This window comes from Chlorocebus sabaeus, chromosome X, assembly GCF_047675955.1.
Source record: "Chlorocebus sabaeus isolate Y175 chromosome X, mChlSab1.0.hap1, whole genome shotgun sequence".
NCBI lineage: Eukaryota > Metazoa > Chordata > Mammalia > Primates > Cercopithecidae > Chlorocebus > Chlorocebus sabaeus.
In genome coordinates, this window is record NC_132933.1 from 150237762 (window position 1) to 150256042 (window position 18281).

The 18281-nt window shown below is 46.5% G+C and overlaps 1 long non-coding RNA gene across 1 annotated transcript; it reads right to left on the reverse strand.

The window, feature by feature from the left end:
* Window positions 1–8751: 8751 nt before the first annotated feature.
* On the reverse strand, window positions 8752–15246 carry LOC140710912 (uncharacterized). The gene is made up of 3 exons (XR_012092093.1): window positions 11896–15246; window positions 10382–10529; window positions 8752–10199 (listed from the first exon to the last, which is right to left on the reverse strand). It is a non-coding gene; the product is annotated as an uncharacterized lncRNA (long non-coding RNA).
* Between the last annotated feature and the right edge of the window lie 3035 nt (window positions 15247–18281).

The following is an 18281-nucleotide window of genomic DNA, read 5'->3' on the forward strand; positions in this document are numbered from 1 at the left end:
GTCGCCCAGGCTGGAGTGCAATGGTGCAATCTTGGCTCACTGCAACCTCTGCCTCCCAGGTTCAAGCGATTCTCCTGCCTCAGTCTCCCGAGTAGCTGGGATTACAGGCATGTGCCACGACACCCAGCTAATTGTTTTGTATTTCTAGTACAGACAGGGTTTCTCCATGTTGGTCAGGCTGGTCTCAAACTCCCGACCTCAGGTGATCCGCCCACCTTGGCCTCCCAAAGTGCTGGCATTACAGGTGTGAGCCACCACGCTTGGCCCTGGAGGCCATTATTCTAAGTGAAGTAACTCAGGAATGGAAAACCAAATATCGTATGTTCTCATCTGTAAGTAGGAGCTAAGCTATGAGAATGCAAATGCACAAGAATATTATGGAACTTGGGGACTCGGGGGTGAGGATGGAAGGGGCATGAAACAGGCCAAGCATGGTGACTCACGCCTGTAATCCAAGCACTTTGGGAGGCTGAGGCGGGTGGATCATCTGAGGTCAGGAGTTCGAGACCAGCCTGGCCAACATGGTGAAACCTCATTTGTACTAAAAATCCAAAAATTAGCTGGGCGTGGTGGCACGCGCCTGTAGTCCCAGCTACTTGGGAGGCTGAGCCAGAAGAATCACTAGAACCTGGGAGGTGGAGTTTGTAGTAAGCTGAGATCACGTGACTGCACTCCAGTCCGGGCAACAGAGTGAGACTCAGTTTCAAAACACAGACAAACAAACAACAACAACTACATACTGGATACAGTGTACATTGTTCAGGTGACAGGTACACTAGTCTCAAAAATCACCACTAAAGAATTTATCCATGTAACCAAAAACCACCTTTACCCCCAAAACTATTGAAAAAATAAAATCTGTCACACACCAGGGGATGTGTGAGCCAAGGCAGGAAGGAACAGAGCCCTGGGAAGGAGAAGGGATCCCTGAGATGACAGGGAGGGCAGGATTCTATCAGTCAGTGTCCAGGCAGGCAGTGGTGGGAAGGGCCGTGGCCAGGAGTTTCTGTGCTGGGCCTCGGGGCCATAGAGAGCTGAGCTGGGTGGCATGCGGAGCCTGGGCTCATGATCAGCCGTTGGAGGGTGTGCTGCTGCCTGAGGGACTCAGAGGAGACTGGAGGGCGTGAATGAGATTCCTGGGAGTGGCTTAACAAATGACCACAAACAGTGGTATAAAACAACAGGGACTGACGGGGCACAGTGGCTCACGCCTGTCACCCCAGCCCTCTGGGAGGCCGAGGTGAGCGGATCACCTGAGGTCAGGAGTTTGAGACCAGCCTGGCCAACACGACAAAACCTGTCTCTACTAAAAATACAAAAAGTAGCCGGGTGTGGTGGTGCACACCTGTCATCCCAGCTACTTGGGAGGCTGAGGCAGGAGGATCACTTGAACCCAGGAGGCAGAGGTTGTCTTGAGCCGAGATTGCGCCACTGTACTGCAGCCTGAACAACAGAGCAAGACTCTGTCTCAAACACAAAACAAAACAACAGGAATTTATTCTCTCCCAGTTCTGGAGAGCGGCAGTCTGAGATCAAGGGGTGGGCAGGGCTGTGCTCCCTCTGGAGGCTCTAGGGGAGGATCCCCCCTGCTCCTCCCAGCTCCTGGGGGCTCCACGCATCCCTGGGCTTGTGGGCGCATCACTCCAGTCCCTGCCTCCATCTCCACCTGGCCTTCTCCTCCGTGTCCGTCTTCATCTCCTCTTGTTATACACACAGCAGTCACTAAATCAGGGCCCACCCTAGTGACCTCAACTGCAAAGACTGTTGTGAGCTGAATTCTGTCCTCTAAATTGATCAATTGACATCCTAACTCCCAGGACTGCAGGGTGTCACCGTGTTTGGAGATATGTTCTTTAAAAAGGTGATTAATATAAAACGAGGTCATTACGGTGGGTCCTAATCTGATATAATCAGTGGTCTTATAAGAAGAAGATAGTGGGACACAGACATGAGCTCCCTGCAGGAAAATCCGTTCTCCCTCTCCCAGCTCCTGGGGACTCCAGGCATCCCTGGGCTCGTGGCCACATCTCTCCAGTCTCTGCCTCCATCTCCATTTGGCCTCCTCTGTGTCTGTGTCTCCTCTTCTGTCTCTTACAAAGGTACCTGTCATTGAGTGGAGGGTCCACCCTATGCCATGAAGATCTCATCTTGATTTGTTGCTGTTGTTGTTATTGTTTCGAGATGGAGTCTCGCTCTGTCGCCAAGGCTGGAGTGCAGTGATGTGATCTTGGCTCAAAGCAACCTCCACCTCCTGGGTTCAAGCAATTCTCCTGCCTCAGCTCCCAAGCAGCTGGGACTACAGGCGCCTGCCACCACACCCAGCTAATTTTTGTACTTTTAGTAGAGACAGGGTTTTGCCATGTTGGCTAGGCTGGTCTCAAACTCCTGACCTCAGGTGATCCACCTGCCTCAGCCTCCCAAAGTGCTGGGATGACAGGCGTGAGCCACCGCGCCTGGCCCTCATCTTGAGATTCTTAACTCAATTACATCTGCAAAGACCCCTTTTCCAAATAAGTTCCCATTCGCAGATTCTGGGGATGAGGACATGGACATATCTTTTAGGAGGACCACCGTACAGTCCACTACAGTTGTATCCAGTTGCTTCCAGAGGCTCTAGCGGAGGCTCCTCTTTGCCTCTCCCAGCCCCTTGTGGCTCCAGGAGTCCCTGGCCTTGTGGCCATCTTACCTCAGTCTCTGCCTCCATCTCCACGTGACCTTCTCCTCTGTGTCTCTGTCTGTGTCTCTTCTTCGTCTCTTAGAAGGCTGCCTGTCATTGGATGTAGGGCTCACCCTCATTCATCTTAACAAATGCATCTACAAAGACCCTATTTCCACATAGGGTCTCATTCTGAACTCCCTAGGAGACAGGAGTTTGGAGGGGCCACTGTTCACCCCAATACAGGTTTTACTGTCAAATATCAGTCCCCCAGATTGGCCAATACCGTTTAGAAACTCACAGGCCTGAGTCCCTCTGATACAGTCTCTAAAAATCAACTCCCAGGGCAGAAAGTGGACGTGGAAGGGTGAAAAGAGGACTATAGTCCAGGGATACTGATTCAGCACAAAAATTACATGTGCCAGGCCACATGTCAAGGGCTGTCCCTCCTTGAAAGTCATAGGACAGGGCCAGGCGTGGTGGCTTATGCCTGTAATCCCAGCACTTTGGGAGGCCGTGGCAGGCGGATCACAAGGTCAGGAGTTCGAGACTCGCCTGGCCAACACGGTGAAACCCCGTCTCCACTAAAAATAGAAAAATTAGCCAGGCATTGTGGCATGCACCTGTAATCCCAGCTACTCAGGAGGCTGAGGCAGGAAAACCGCTTGAACCCGGGAGGTGGAGGTTACAGTGAGCTGAGATCATGCCTCTACACTCCAGCCTGGGTGACAGAGCGAGACTCCATCTCAAACAAAAAAAAAAAAAAGAAAGAAAGAAAGTCACAGGACTAAGAATAAAAAGCCCGTTCAACTGGGGTTCTATCTTCTAGTACTGTTGCGCCAGGAAAATTCAACTCTTGAAAACAGATAACTATAAAAGGCATTGATTTCAGGCTCTGACTCCTAGAATGTTGCCGTTCTAAAAGTCAAATTAAAGCCATTTTGTCTGAAAGCCTTCTCACATGCTTTTTGGAATAAAGGGAGTAAGAATAGATAAATACAGAAATAAATAAAACATTATTCTGGCAGAGGACTGATTGTATTCCAAATTATCCTCAGGAAGAGCAAATAAAATACAGAGATGAATTTGGCGGACAGTTTTCTTCACGTGAGGTTTCAATGTTTGTACAGTTTTGACCTGGGAGTTTTCACATAAGAACATGGGGCTTAATTTCTTACTGTCAGCATTTTCTGTTGGGAGAAATCACTTTTTTTCTCGTCTGTCTGCAGTGATGCTGTCACTGTTGGAAATTTCAGCTTCTTTATTTGTTTAATTTACAGAAGAGTGTTTGAAATATTCTTTATACTTAACACATAAAGAATATTTTTAATGTACAGAAAAACTTAAAGAAAATGTAGGCAGGGGAGGAAAAGTATGAGAAAAAAGAGCATAAGAAGCAAAATATTGCAGCCAAAAGCCACAGAAAATGTTTTGCAATGGAAACCATTTCCTTTTCAAATACCACTGCACAGAAATGATGGGAAGAGGAAAACACCTCATTTTTAGTGGTCACCACAGGGCCAGCAAGCATGGTTAATCTGGCTCTAATTTTATATCCCGAGGCCACGTCAGGAGCCTGGGTGTTTATTATGCCATTTGAAGAGAAATGGAAGCCAAAGGCATGAGGCTCCTCCAGTGAGGGGAGGTCCCAGGGGTGGCCTTGGCTGGGTGGACTCTTCTGTGAGCCTCTGCAGCGATGCTTGGGACTCAGGCTGGGGCCTGGGGCCGCTTCTTGCTGATGACTCTCACCACTGAGATATGTACAAATCAAGTCAGGGTGCCCCTTCACTAAAATATACGTGTGTGTGTGTGTGTGTGTATACAGACACACATGCATATGTGAGTGTGCACGTGTTTGAGACATGGCATATATAAGTGCAAATGTATATTAAATGTAGAGATACACAGAGATAAATGAATAAATGGACAGATATAGATACATGAATGCATATATAGGTAAATATCAACATGTGGATCCAAATAGATACATGGATAGATGATTGCTAAATAGATATAGATACATGTATGGATATATTGATAGAAAGTAGATTCATGGATAAATGATGGATAGAGGTAGATACATGGACGAATAGGCAGACAGGTAGGTAAGTAGACAGGTAGGTAAGCAGACTGACAGATAGATAGATAGATAGAGATGAATGGATAGATAGGTAGATACATAGATATGGGTATATAGATGATAGATATGGATAAAATGGATATATAGATAGAAAGAATAGGTAGTTAGATATATAGCTATAGATATATAGATGATAGATATGGATAATATAGATGGATGAACGGATATATAGATGATATAAATGCATAGGCAGATAGATATATAGATAGATATGGATAGATATATAGACAGATACGGAGAGATGGATGAATGGATACAGAGAGAGAGATAATAAATAAATAAATAAATAAATAAATAAATAAATAAGAAAGAGGCCAAGTGCTATGGCTCACACCTGTAATCCCAGCATATTGGGAGGCCAAGGCAAATGAATTGCTTGAGCCCAGGAATTTGAAACTAGCCTGGGCAACACAGCAAGACCCCATCTCTACAAAAAATTTAAAAACTAGCAGGAAATGGTGGTACATACCTATAGTCACAACTACTTGGGAGGCTGAGGTAGAAGGATTGCTTAAGCCCAGGAATTTGATGCTGCAGTGAGCTATGATCACACCACAGCACTCTGGCCGGGGCAAAAGGGCAAGACCTTGTCTCTAACAAAAAAGAAAAAGTAGATGACAGACAGATGGATATAGGTAGACACCTACGGAGAAACAGACAGCTAGATCGATACATGAGACAGAGAGAAAGAGAGCAAGAGAGAGACAGAGTGTAAAAGAGAGAGAGAGAGTGTGTGTGTTTGAAGCTAATGTACAGGGTTTCTCAGCCTCAGCACTGTGGACATTGGAGTCTGGATCACTCTCTGAGGTGAGGCCGTCCTGTGCACTGTATGGGAAGCCCCTGAGGCTACGGGAATAGGCTCGGGGCTGTGGTAAGGAACGGATCCACCACAAGAGCCTCCAGAAGGAACCCGCCCTCCCCACACCTTGATTTCAGACTTCTGCTTCCAAAACTGTGACAGAATGAATCCCAGTTGTAAGCCACCTGGTGTGTGATGGCTTGCTACAGCAGCTCTGGGAAACGGATACAAGGGGGATGAGACACATTCTAATATGCTTTCCAGCAAAGTAAGTCTGAGCCGATGTGCTTTTTTTTTTTTTTTTTTTTTTTTTGAAACACAGTCTTGCTCGTCGCCCAGGCTGGAGTGCAATGGCATGATCTCAGCTCACTGCAACCTCCATCTCTCAGGTTCAAGCGATTCTCCTGCTTCAGCCTCCCAAGTAGCTGGGACTTCAAGCATGTGCCACCACGCCCGGCTAATTTTTGTACTTTTAGAAGAGAAGGGGTTTTGCCATGTTGGCCAGGCTGGTCTCCAACTGCTGACCTCAGGTGATCCACCCGCCCGGGCCTCCCAAAGTGCTGGGGTTCCAGGTGTGAGCCACCGCGCCGGGCCCCTGGGGTCTCTTTTATAAGAGCACTGATCCCCTTCGTGAGGCTCCACCCTCATGACCACATCACCTTCTAAAGACCCCACCTCCTAGCGCCACCACTCTGCGGCACAGAAATTTCGGGGAAAAACGAGCGTTCAGTTTGTTGTGGTGACCGAGGAGCAAGCCCTCTAACAACACTGGAGAATTGATTGCTCACAGTCCTGGAGGCTGGAGGTCCAGGGCAAAGACGTGGCAGATTCACTGTCTGGTGGGGACCCACTTCCTGGTTCCTAGATGGAGCCTTCTGGCTGTGTGCTCACATGGTGGAAGGGGTGAGGGAGCTCCCTGGGGCCCCTTTTACAAGGGCACTCATCCCATCCATGAGGCCCCCCCATCACCTCCCAAAGGCCCCATGTCTGAACACCATCACCTTGGAGGTGAGGAGATCAAAATAGAAATTTTGGGGAGATAGCAACATTCAGACCATAGCAAATTTTACATGCTACTTTCTAATAGACTTACAATCATCATTTTAAAAAAAAATCACTGAACTCCCATGAAATTCCTTATTTGTCACCCCTTTAACTTGGATGTCTAATCTGTTTTCTAATATTTCATTTAAAATAGAAGTTTGTCACCTCCTAGGACCACACATTCTACCTGTTCGATGTTTTCGCCAGGGGGGCAGTCAGGAAACATTTGTTGATAGCCATGCATGGGGAACACTGTTACTCAAGTCATCTCACTTCTTTGCCCTTAAAATTACCTTTTCTTGGCCGGGAGAGGTGGCTCACACCTGTAATCCCAGCATTTTGGGAGGTCAAGGCGGGCAGATCATGAGGTGAGGAGATCGAGACCAGCCTGGCTAACACGGTGAAACCCCATCTCTACTAAAAATACAAAAATTAGCCAGGTGTGGTGGCAGGTGCCTATAGTCCCAGCTACTTGAGAGGCTGAGGCAGGAGAATCGCCTGAACTTGGGAGGCAGAGGTTGTAGTGAGATGAGGTTGCACCATCGCACTCCAGCCTGGGTGACAGAGCGAGACTCCATGTCAAAAAAAACAAACAAAACAGAAACCTTTTCTTTTTTGTTACTCCCTCTGCTGAAAACATTTAGAGGTGAATTACACAAAACTGTATGAACCAAATGATGACTTTAAAAATTCATATTAGCAAAGACAACTTTTACTCAAGATAAATTAAAAGAACCAACATCTAGGCCAGGCGCAGTGGCTCACACCTGTAATCCTAGCACTTTGGGAGGCCGAGGCAGGCAGATCACAAGGTCACGAGATCGAGCCCACCCTGGGTAACACAGTGAAACCCCATCTCTACTAAAAAAATACAAAAAAATTAGCCGGCCATGGTAGCGGCGCCTGTAGTCCCAGCTACTTGGGAGGCTAAGGCAGGAGAATGGCATGAACCCAGGAGGCAGAGCTTGCAGTGAGCTGAGATTGCGCCAGACAGAACGAGACTGTCTCAAAAAAACAAACAACAAAAAGAACCAACATGTAGATTAAGTTCTCTTTTCTAAAGGGAAACTAAGTTTTCAAAACATATCCTTGGCCGGACACAGTGGCTCACACCTGTAATCCCAGCACTTTGAGAGGCCAAGGCACGTGGATTGCCTGACCTCAGGAGTTCAAGACCAGCCTGGGCAACATGGTGAAACCCTGTCTCTAATAAAATACAAAAAATTAGCTGGGTGTGGTGGCACGCACCTGTAATCCCAGCTACTCGGGAGGCTGAGACAGGAAAATGGCTTGAACCTGAGAGGTGGAGGTTGCAGTGAGCCGAGATTGCACCATTGCACTCCAGTTGGGGTAACAGAGCAAGACTCCATTTCCAAAAAAAAAAAAAAAAAATCCTCACACTGGGATGAGACACCCAACATCTGGAAGGCATTGGGTCTCACCAATTACATAAAAGATCGTGTGTCCTTCATACCTCATGACAGGCTGTTCGGGAACCAAAGAAATCCAATAAGGTTGATCTCCTTGGAAGAAAACATTTGCAAAGTCAGGGGAAATTTCAGATTTTATTTGCTTATTGTGATGACCAAACATGACCAAAAGCAACCAAACATGATCAACTTCCTTTTTTTTTTTCATTTGCAATTCTTCCTTAACAAGAACATGGTAACGGCAGGTATATAGCAGGAAGGAGACCACTGGGGGCTAGTTGCAAAGACATGAGCGTAATAAGGAATGGAAACGCCATTTCTTCTCCAGGAAGGTAACTCTGCCATTTTTAACATTTTTATCTCATTTTCTCAGCCTCCCTGCTACGGACCACGTTCAGATCCTCATCAACCTGGGCTCTTCCACCAGCTTCTCAGCATTGCTCTCCAAGGTGTGGTCCCTGGATCAGCAGCATCAGCATCCCCTGGGTGCTTACTGGAGATGCAGAATCTCAGGCCTCGTATCCCAGGCCTCCTTAATCAGAGTCTGCATTTCAGTCCGACTCCCCAGTGATTCCTGCACCCAGTAGACACTGGAGGTCCCGAGAGTGGCCCTAGTGCTGTGGAGTCCAAAGTTCCTGAGGTTTGCTGCATAACAGCCAATCATTCAAGAGACAAGAAGTTAGAAAAAGAAAAGCATCTTTATTTGGAGAGCCAGCAAGTCAGGAAGATACTGGACCCATGTCCTAAGGAACCATTTTTAAAGGCATGAATCTCAAACTTCTTCGTACATTGAGAAGGGGGAACAAGGAGGAGGCTGAGGTGAGGGATGGCTGGTGGCCACAGACACTTGGGCATCCGCAGGGGCCCAAGGAGATTGCAAAACTTCCTTGTCCTTGCTCAGGTCACAGTGCTCCGACCAATCTTCAACACAACATTGCTACTTGTGTGCATGCCCTTCTTATCTCCTCAGAGGTTAGTTTTGGAAAGGAATTCTTATCATCCTTGCTTTCCAGTTAAACTGTAATCTAAGTTCTTTCCATGATTAACTTGGCCCATCTGCAGAAGTGCCTAAGAGCAGTTAGCTTGAGCAGTCAGAAGCAAGATGGAGTCAGCTAGGTTCAATTTCTCTCCCTATCACACTGGCAGCCCATTCTATCCTCTTCTGAGAGACTGAGTGTTTCAAAATGTGGGCCTCTCCATGGCTTTCATGATAAAGTGTAGATGCCTTTCGAACTAAGCAGGGTGTAGCCCTCTGCTCAGAACCCTGCATGTGTGGCATGGTATTCTCACTCTCTCCTTACAATAAAAGTAGACAAAAAATAAAAAGTGTTTTTCCAGCCGGGCGCAGTGGCTCACGCCTGTAATCCCAGCACTTTGGGAGGCCGAAGCGGGCAGATCACAAGGTCAGGAGATCGAGACCATCCTGGCTAACACGGTGAAACCCCGTCTCTACTAAAAATTAGCCAGGCGCGGTGGCGGGCGCCTGTAGTCCCAGCTACTCAGGAGGCTGAGGCAGGAGAATGGCATGATCCCGGGAGGCGGAGCTTGCAGTGAGCCGAGATCGCGCCATTGCACTCCAGCCAGGGGTACAAAAAAAAAAAAAAAAAGTGTTTTTCCTCCTCTCTACTCTCATTAAAACAAACAAAGTGAAAGAGAGAGAGAGAGAGGGAGGGAGGGAGGGAGGGAGGGAGGGAGGGAGGAAGGAAGGAAGGAAGGAAGGAAGGAAGGAAGGAAGGAAGGAAAAAGAAAGAAGAAACACAGAGAAAGAAGGAAGAAATGGGGTGGGGGGAAGGAGAAATGGAGGGAGGGAGGGAGGGAGGGAGGAAGGCAGGAAGGCAGGCAGACTGGCTGGCCATTGCTGGCACATGGCACCTGGTCCCCTCTGCAATTTCAAATCCTATCACCCAAGAAAACATCCCATCCACATAATTCCTAAAACATAAAAGTCCATTTTCAAATCATGAAATAAGTAAATGTTTCTACGGGAAAGCCATCGTTCTTCCTTTTTCTCTAAACACAGCACCAAAATAAGTATCTTTCTCAGGGGAGAGTCCTCTTATAGCCTGATCCAATGAAGGCTTTCCTTCTGGGTGAACTCTGTGGGGCTTTTGTTTCTCTGCTTTGGGACCTCTGAAAAACAAACACATCATGCAATGAATTTCCAAAAGCAGCAGATAAAACCCACCCACGCTGTCCCGCAGCCCTGCTCTCTTCCAACTGCCTGCTTTGTCACCAGAACAGACTCTGCAGGCCCTTGGGCTCAGGGGGCTTCCCACGGGGTTCTTGCCTTTGGCAGATGTTTTTGTTTTTACCTTCTCGGCAGGTGTTTTCTTCGGCTAAACTTGGCTTAGACAAAGGATGAGGTGCTGAAGTTGAGCTGCTTGGGAGGCAGAGGCAGGAGAGTCGTTTGATCCTGGGTGGAGGTTGCAGTGAGCTGAGACCGAGCCACTGCTCTCAAGCCTGGGGGACAAGAGCAAGACCCCTCTCAAAAAAAAAAAAAAAAAAAAAAAAAGCAAGAAAAGAAAATAATATCTCTGAGTGTGGGAGGATCACTTGAGCCCAGGAGTTCAAGACCAGCCTGCGCTACATAGTGAAGCCCCATCTCCAGGAAACATTTAAACATTAACCAGGCTGGGCATGGTGGTTCATGCCTGTGATCCCAGCACTTTGGGAGGCTGAGGCGCGTGTATCGCTTGAGCTCAGGAGTTCGAGACCAGCCTGGACAACATGGTAAAACCTTGTGTCTTTAAAAAATAAAAAATAAAAAAATAGCTGAATGTGGTGGCTAGTGCCTGTGGTCGCAGCTACTTGAGAGGCCAAGGTAGGAATATCGCTTTAGCCCAGGAGGCAGAGGTTGCAGTGAGCCAAAAGATTGTACCACCGCACTCTAGCCTGGGCATGACAACCTGCATGAAACCCTGTCTCAAAAAAATATAAAAATTTTAAAAAGTAGGCAGGCATGGTTGTGTGTGTGTGTAGTCCCAGCTACTCAGGAGGCTGAGGAAAGAGCATGGCTTGAGCCCAGGAGGTCGAGGCTATAGTGAGCCGTGATCACTTCACTGTACTCCAGTCTGGGCAACAGAGTGAGATCCTGTCTCAAAAAAAGAAAAGAAAGGAAAAGAAAAGAGAAGGGAAGGGGGAGGGGAGCAGAAGGGAGTGGAGGGGGAAGTGGAGGGGAGAAGGAAGGGGAGGCGAAGGGGGAGGTGGGGGGAGGGGAGAAAGGGAGGGGAGGGAAGAAAGGGAGGGGAGGGGAGAAAGGGAGGGGAAGGGAGAAAGGGAGGAGGGGAGGGGAGAAAGGGAGGAGGGGAGGGGAGAAAGGGAGGAGGGGAGGGGAGGGGAGAAAAGGAGGGGAGGGAAGAAAGGGAGGAGGGGAGAGGAGTGAAGGGAAGAGAGAAAGAAACAAGCAAGAAACAAGGTAAAGGAAAGGGAAAGAGGGGAGGGGAAGGGGAAGGGGGAAGGAAGGAAGGAGAGAGGAGAGAGAAAGAGAGAAAAGAAAGAGCGAGCTTGGTCATGGTCGATGTCCACATTGATTGAGAACCACAGAGAACAATGGGCCATCCTGATAATACCGACAATTGTCATTTCCCTCCCGTATCACCACAAAACTAGAGATGTGCTTTCTGAAGGAGCAAAGGCGCTTCAGAAATGTGGAATCCTGACATTCACAATGCAGAATCTTTCTCAGAAGTGAGCTCAACAGTGTGTTCATTTTTTTTGTTGTTTTTGTTTTTCCCAGTTATTGGTAATTGGCTTTGTCAAAAAAAAAAAAAAAGAGAGAGAGAGAGAGAAAATGCAACTGTGAATAGAGAGATTGAATGTGTCTGACCCAAGGTTGTCGCAGCTCCTGTTTTCTGGTTAGGCCTGCATTTCCTTATGAATCACAGGGAATGGAGAACTTTTCTTGATAATAATGGTCATTCTATGCAGAGCAGGACTTGAGGTGTTATGATAAATGTATAATTTCTCAAAAGTGGTCTACTTGAGAACACAGTTGCAAGGAGTTCCTCTCCATATTTGTTCCTGGGTAAAGCAGCTCTTCAAAAAGTCATTCAGCTTTCAATTTATTTTAATCAGCACTTCAGCTCAGGCCAGCAATGTCACTGTGCTTTCCAGTCAGGATGGTCCCAGGGTGCCTCAGACACTGAGACAGAGAGGAGTGTCAAATGACTGTCATTGAGGGGTAAAGTAGAATTTGACATGAGAATAAAACAGAGATATGTAGAAATCACAAAAGAAGCATGCTATATTTCCAGTGCAATTCTATTTTAGGTGAATATATAAAATAATTGCAAATTTTCACATATGCCTTCATTAATTTATGCTATACTAATTTTCACAGATGCCCAAGTTAATTCATACTAATTTATACTAACTATCACCAAGGCCATACAATTCTGCCCAAGGTAAAATTTACCTACTGTCAGAAGTAAATGTGGTGTTTTAAAACTAATTCTACAGTCAAGAGATCCCCATTAACCACACTTCTTAAAACCAGATGAGCAAGTTCTATCAGATTAACTCTGGAGCTTAAAATCCAACTACACAGAGAACTTTTTAAAACCCTGAATGATTAATTCCACCTGTTGGAAGTGGTTCCCTTCACCTGGGCAACTGCTAAGTCATTGTTTTATTTCGTGTAATGGAAACACAGTAATGCATTAGATATTCGTAAGATTAAAATATTTCGAGGCATCCAAGGAGCACAGTAACGCTGAAGTGGTCATGAGCATGAAAGATATTTCATCTGCAACTCCTGTACAGTGATAGGAAAGTATCTGTGATAATGGTTGGTGAGAAATCTACAGGTGAGACTAATATTGTTGTGGGGTGTTGGCAATGGGGTCCATAATATTGTTGTGGGGTCCATAGGCAATGCAGAATTTCAGTTACAAGTTAGTAAATCCAGAGAAGTAGACTTTGTCCCATCTGAGTTGACAGAGCCCTTGAATTTTACTCACAGACCTCTGGGGTCTCTCAACATACCAAGGCAAATAACAAAACCTCCAATGACAGGGTAACAGAAGCGGGAACGAGTGGCCAGCCTTATTCGTTTAAGACACGATATAAATATCAAACTTAAAGCAGAAATAATGAAAATGAAATTGCATGTTAAACTGCTCTTCTAGATGCTTATTTTTGGTTTCCCTTATTCTTCTTTTATTTTTCATTATTATTAATATTATTATTGAGACAGAGTCTTGCTCTGTCGCCCAGGCTGGAATGCCACGGTGCCATCTTGGCTCACTGCAACCTCTATCTCCCGAGTTCAAGCGATTCTCCTGCCTCAGCCTCCTGAGTATCTGGGACTACAGGTGTGTGCCACCACGCCTTGCTAATTTTTGTATTTTTAGTAGACACGGGGTTTCACCACATTGGCCAGGCTGGTCTCGAACTCCTGACCTCATGATCTGTCCACCTCGGCCTCCTAATTTTCATTATATTTTTAATCAATAAACAATAATTGCATATGTCTCTGGGGTGTGCTGTGATGTGTCTCTGTATCTTTCCTGTTGGATTCATCCTCAGCGTCAGTGCAGAACCCTTGGTTTACAGACACTTGGTTTGAAGAGATCCAACATTCAATGGAAACGTCTATCAGACAATGAGTGAATGGCTGTGCCTTCCATATAAAAGGCACGATAATGGTGTGTTCTGAGTGGAGGCATGCCTCTGTGATTTTACACCTCTCTCGGCTCGGCTGGAACCCAGATTCTTTCAGATTTATACCTCTCTGGGTAAACAAAAAGCTGGGACCCAGATTCTCAAAGTTAAGTATTAGTCTTTCTGCAAGAGCCTCTTGGTCCACATCAACGGTGAGATAATTTGCTGTCTCAGAACTGCTAGACCAGCTGAACTTGCCTTGTTTGCCTTCTTGTTAGAGTGCCCATGAAAGGCAGATTGGAGACAAAACTGATTCAACAGAGGCCATGGATAAGAGATGTTTTGTCTCCAGTTGCATCAGAATCACAAACTATTCCAGGGGAAGGTACACAGAAGACATTTTTGTAGGTTATTCTTCGCTGAAAAGGATTATGAATGACATCTGTCACTGTGGTTCATGCATATTCTTTCTGGGATCTCAACAGCGATGTGATATCCACGAACACAGTCGACATCGTAGAGACTGGGATGTGAAGAAGGGCACAGCAGAGCACAGTGCCTCTGGAAAGCTCCAGGCCCAATACCAACTCTACATTCCTTCAGCCTGTCTCTCTCCGATGTATCCCTCTTGTCAAGAGAGGGAAATGCAGTTAGAGACAGTCCATTTAATGTTTGTTGAGTGAGTGAAAGAACGAATGAATGTATGAGTTGGCTGTGGCCACAAGCCTCTCCGCCAGAATCTATTTCTTCAAACTTAATTTCTGTCTGAACATCTCTATTCAGGCTCCCTGCGGCTTTGGTATTTCAGCAAAAATTCTCCCTGGGTTCTGACTCCAGGAGACATAAACCACTCATGTAGTCTTTAGAAATCCTTCAATTAATTTTTAAAAATTATTTGTAGAGACAGGGTCTACCTATGTTGCCCAGGCTGGTCTCAAACTCCTGGGGCTCAAGTGATCCTTCTACCTTGGCCTCCAAAGGTGCTGGGGTTACAGTTGTGAGTCACTGCACCTGGCCTCAAACATTTTGTCTTCCAGATTTACCCTCGCTGACGATCTAGTCACCTGATCACTCTCCTCTTTGGGTCATGGGAGCTGGTGACTATGCAGCCAACAGGGACATCAACAGAGTCCTGCCCTTCCATTTACATTTAACCTCATTGTTTATGGGTGGCCCCAAGGAACTCTCAGAAATAACTGTTAGAGTGTAGGGGTCCTGAGGGGAGTGGGGTGAAGTTAGACCTGAGCTTCTGAGTTCTCCTTCCTCATTCCTCCTCACCTTCTCTATCTCTTGACCCCCATCCCATCTCTCAATTCCTCTTTTTTCTCAAGCTCTGAGAATGTTCTGGCATCTTCCACCATGCAGAGAGTATAGGAGGAGGTTAGGAACTAATGGCTCTGGAACCAATGTCTCCCTCAGGTGACATATACTTTCAATCAGTATCTCCAAGTCTGTTCATGTTCCTATGATATCAGAGAGGGAAGCAAGACTATTTGGTGCCCAGCCAGTCTCCCCCTCCTTCGGGAGATGTTCAGCCTCTGTGTCCTCTCTTCTGTCCGCACCCAGGGGACCAGATATTTGGAAGCCACACACAGAGACTCAGCTTTAGGGGGCTGGCTCCCCATCTCAAAGACATCTGGTGGTTGAGGCTGGTTGATGCAACCAATCAGTGATCTTTCAGTTGGCAGGGTTTTTGGTGGGAAGAGGGAGTCACCCTACGAAGAAAAAGCACCAGATCTCTACGAAGAAAAAGCACCAGATCCCTGTGCTTTTCAGTCTCTTCTTCCTGACTCAGACCAGGGAACCAGTCTCTGGGGGACTTTGAGCTGGGAGGAGCTGACAACGGCTGCTATTGATTTGGGGCTGAGACTTCTCCTGGTTTCTGACAACTTTTGAACTTGCTGACTTTGGGTCGGTTCAAAGGCAATGAATGTAAGGGCTGTGTGGGCTTCTGGAGGGGGTCTTGGAGAGGTGGCTGAGGCTTTTGGTCAGGGCGATTCCCAGGAGATGCTTCTAGGGGAAAAGGGAGAAGCAAGAACCTATAGACGGTTCTAGGACTCTGGGGACTGAGAGGTGAGCTGAACAAAGGGGAGATAGCAGGAGTCGCTGCGCCAGCAGGTAGAGGACAAGGTCAGAGGTCAATGTCCGCTAAGCAAACAGCTTTTACCAGGAGTGCTACCAATTAAAGGGACAGCTTTGTGGGGCTACAGAAGCATGTTGGTCTGCCACACTCCTGTCTTCTCCACTGAGATTTCTGTGGGTAAGGATGTCGTTGTGGAAAAATACCCATAACATTAACTTCATCATTTTAATCATTTCTGTATATATGTATTCATCTGTTTTAGAGATGGGGGTCTACACTCTGTCACCCAGGCTGCAGTGAAGTGACACAAACACCTCTCACTGCGGCCTTGACCTCCTGGGCTCAAGTGATCCTCCCAACTCAACCTCCAGAGGAGACGGGACTACAGGCACATGCCACCATGCCCAGCTTAGTTTTTAAATTTTTTTTTTTTTTTTTTTTTTTTGAGATAGAGTCTCTCTGTCGCCGAGGCTGGAGTGCAGTGGCCGGATCTCGGCTCACTGCAAGCTCCACCTCCTGGGTTCACGCCATTCTCCTGCCTCAGCCTCCCAAGTAGCTGGGACTACAGGCACCCGCCGCCACGCCCGGCTAAGTTTTTGCATTTTTAGTAGAGACGAGGTTTCACCATGTTAGCCAGGATGGTCTCAATCTCCTGACCTCGTGATCCACCCGCCTAGGCCTCCCAGAGTGCTGGGATTACAGGCGTGAGCCACCGCGCCCGGCCTAGTTTTAAAAATTTTTTGGTAGACTGGCTCTCACTATGTTGACCACTCCGGTCTTGAACTCCTAGACTCAAGCAATCCTCCCACCTTGGCCTCCCAAAGAGTTGAGATTACAGGTGTGAGCCACTGCACCCAGCCTGTTTTTACCTTTTTTTTTTTTTTTTGAGATGGAATCTCACTCTGTCACCCAGGCTGGAGTGCAGTGGCACAATCTCGGCTCACTGCAACCTTTGCCTCCCGGGTTCAACCAATTCTCCTGCCTCAGCCTCCTTAGTAGCTAGCATTACAGGCACGTGCCACCACATCCGGCTAATTTTTGTATTTTTAGTAGCAATGGGGTTTCACCACGTTGGCCAGACTGGTCTTGAATTCCTGACCTCGTGACCCACCTGCCTCGGCCTCCCAAAGTGCTGGGATTACAGGCGTGAGCCACCACGCCAGGCCTGTTTTTGCCATTTTTAAGTGAACATTTCAGATGCATTTAGTACATTCACAGTGCTGTGCCACCATCACTGCTATCTAGTTCCAGAACCCTATCATCACCCCAAAAGGAAACCTCGTATCTATCAAGTAATCACTCTTCATTTTCCCCTCCCGCAGCCCTGAGCAAGCACGAATTCAATTTCTGTCTTGATGGCTTTAACTATTCTGGACATTCTATATAAATGGACTCCTACAATATGTGAGAAATGTGTCCCTCTGCATTTAGCACACAGTCTTCAAGGTTCATCCATGTTGTAACATGTGACTGTGTCATTCCTTTTCATGGCTGAATAATATTCCATTGTATGGATGGAACACATTGGGTTTATCCATTTAGTATTAGATGCACATCGGGTTGTTTTCACCTTTTGGCATTTTGGATATTGCTACATACATTTGTGTACAAATTTCTGTTTGCACATCTGTTTTCAGTATCTTTAGGTATTAGGTAGAAGGACGATGGCCACATCACTTGGTAATTCTGTGTTTAATTTTCTGAAGAGCCATCAAACTGTCTTCCACAGTGGCTACGCCATTTTAACTTCCCACCAGCAAAGCAGGAAAATTCTAATGTCTCCACATCCTTGCCAATAATTCCTTTCCTTCTTTGTAAAAACAATTATCGAATTCTAGTGATGCTTTGAGGATTAAACATTGCTCAGGCCTGGCATGGTGGCTCACGCCTGTAATCCCAACAACTTTGGGAGACCGCATGGGTGGATTACCTGAGGTCAGGAGTTCAAGACCACCCTGGCCAACATGTGAAACCCTGTCTCTACTAAAAATACAAAAAATTACCCAGGTGTGGTGTCACGTGCCTATAATCCCAGCTGCTCGGGAGGCTGAGGTGGGAGAATCACTTGAACCTGGGAGGCGGAGGTTACAATGAGCTGAGATCACAGCATTGCACCCAGCCTGGGCGACAAGAGCAAAACCCCATCTCAAAAGCAAACAAACAAACAAAAGCGTCGTTCAGAACTCTGGTTCTGTGCATTCAGCAGTGTGCCAAACAAACGCTCAGGTGGTCTTTAGTCCCATTATAAGAACTGAAAAGACAGAACTGTGGACAGGTAGTCAAACATATGTTTCTATCTTAGTGATCTGAAATCTAAACCACTTGAAGGGCACATACAGAATCTGCTGCCCTGGGTTTGCACAGTTAACTCTGCAGAAAAGCTATTTTGAACACAAGAGTCTATAGTCACAGACCCCATAGTTAGCAATTTACGTATTATCAGCTTTTTATTTATTTATTTAATTCATTGATTTTATTTATTTATTTATTTATTTATTATTTATTTATTTTTGAGATGCAGTTTGCCT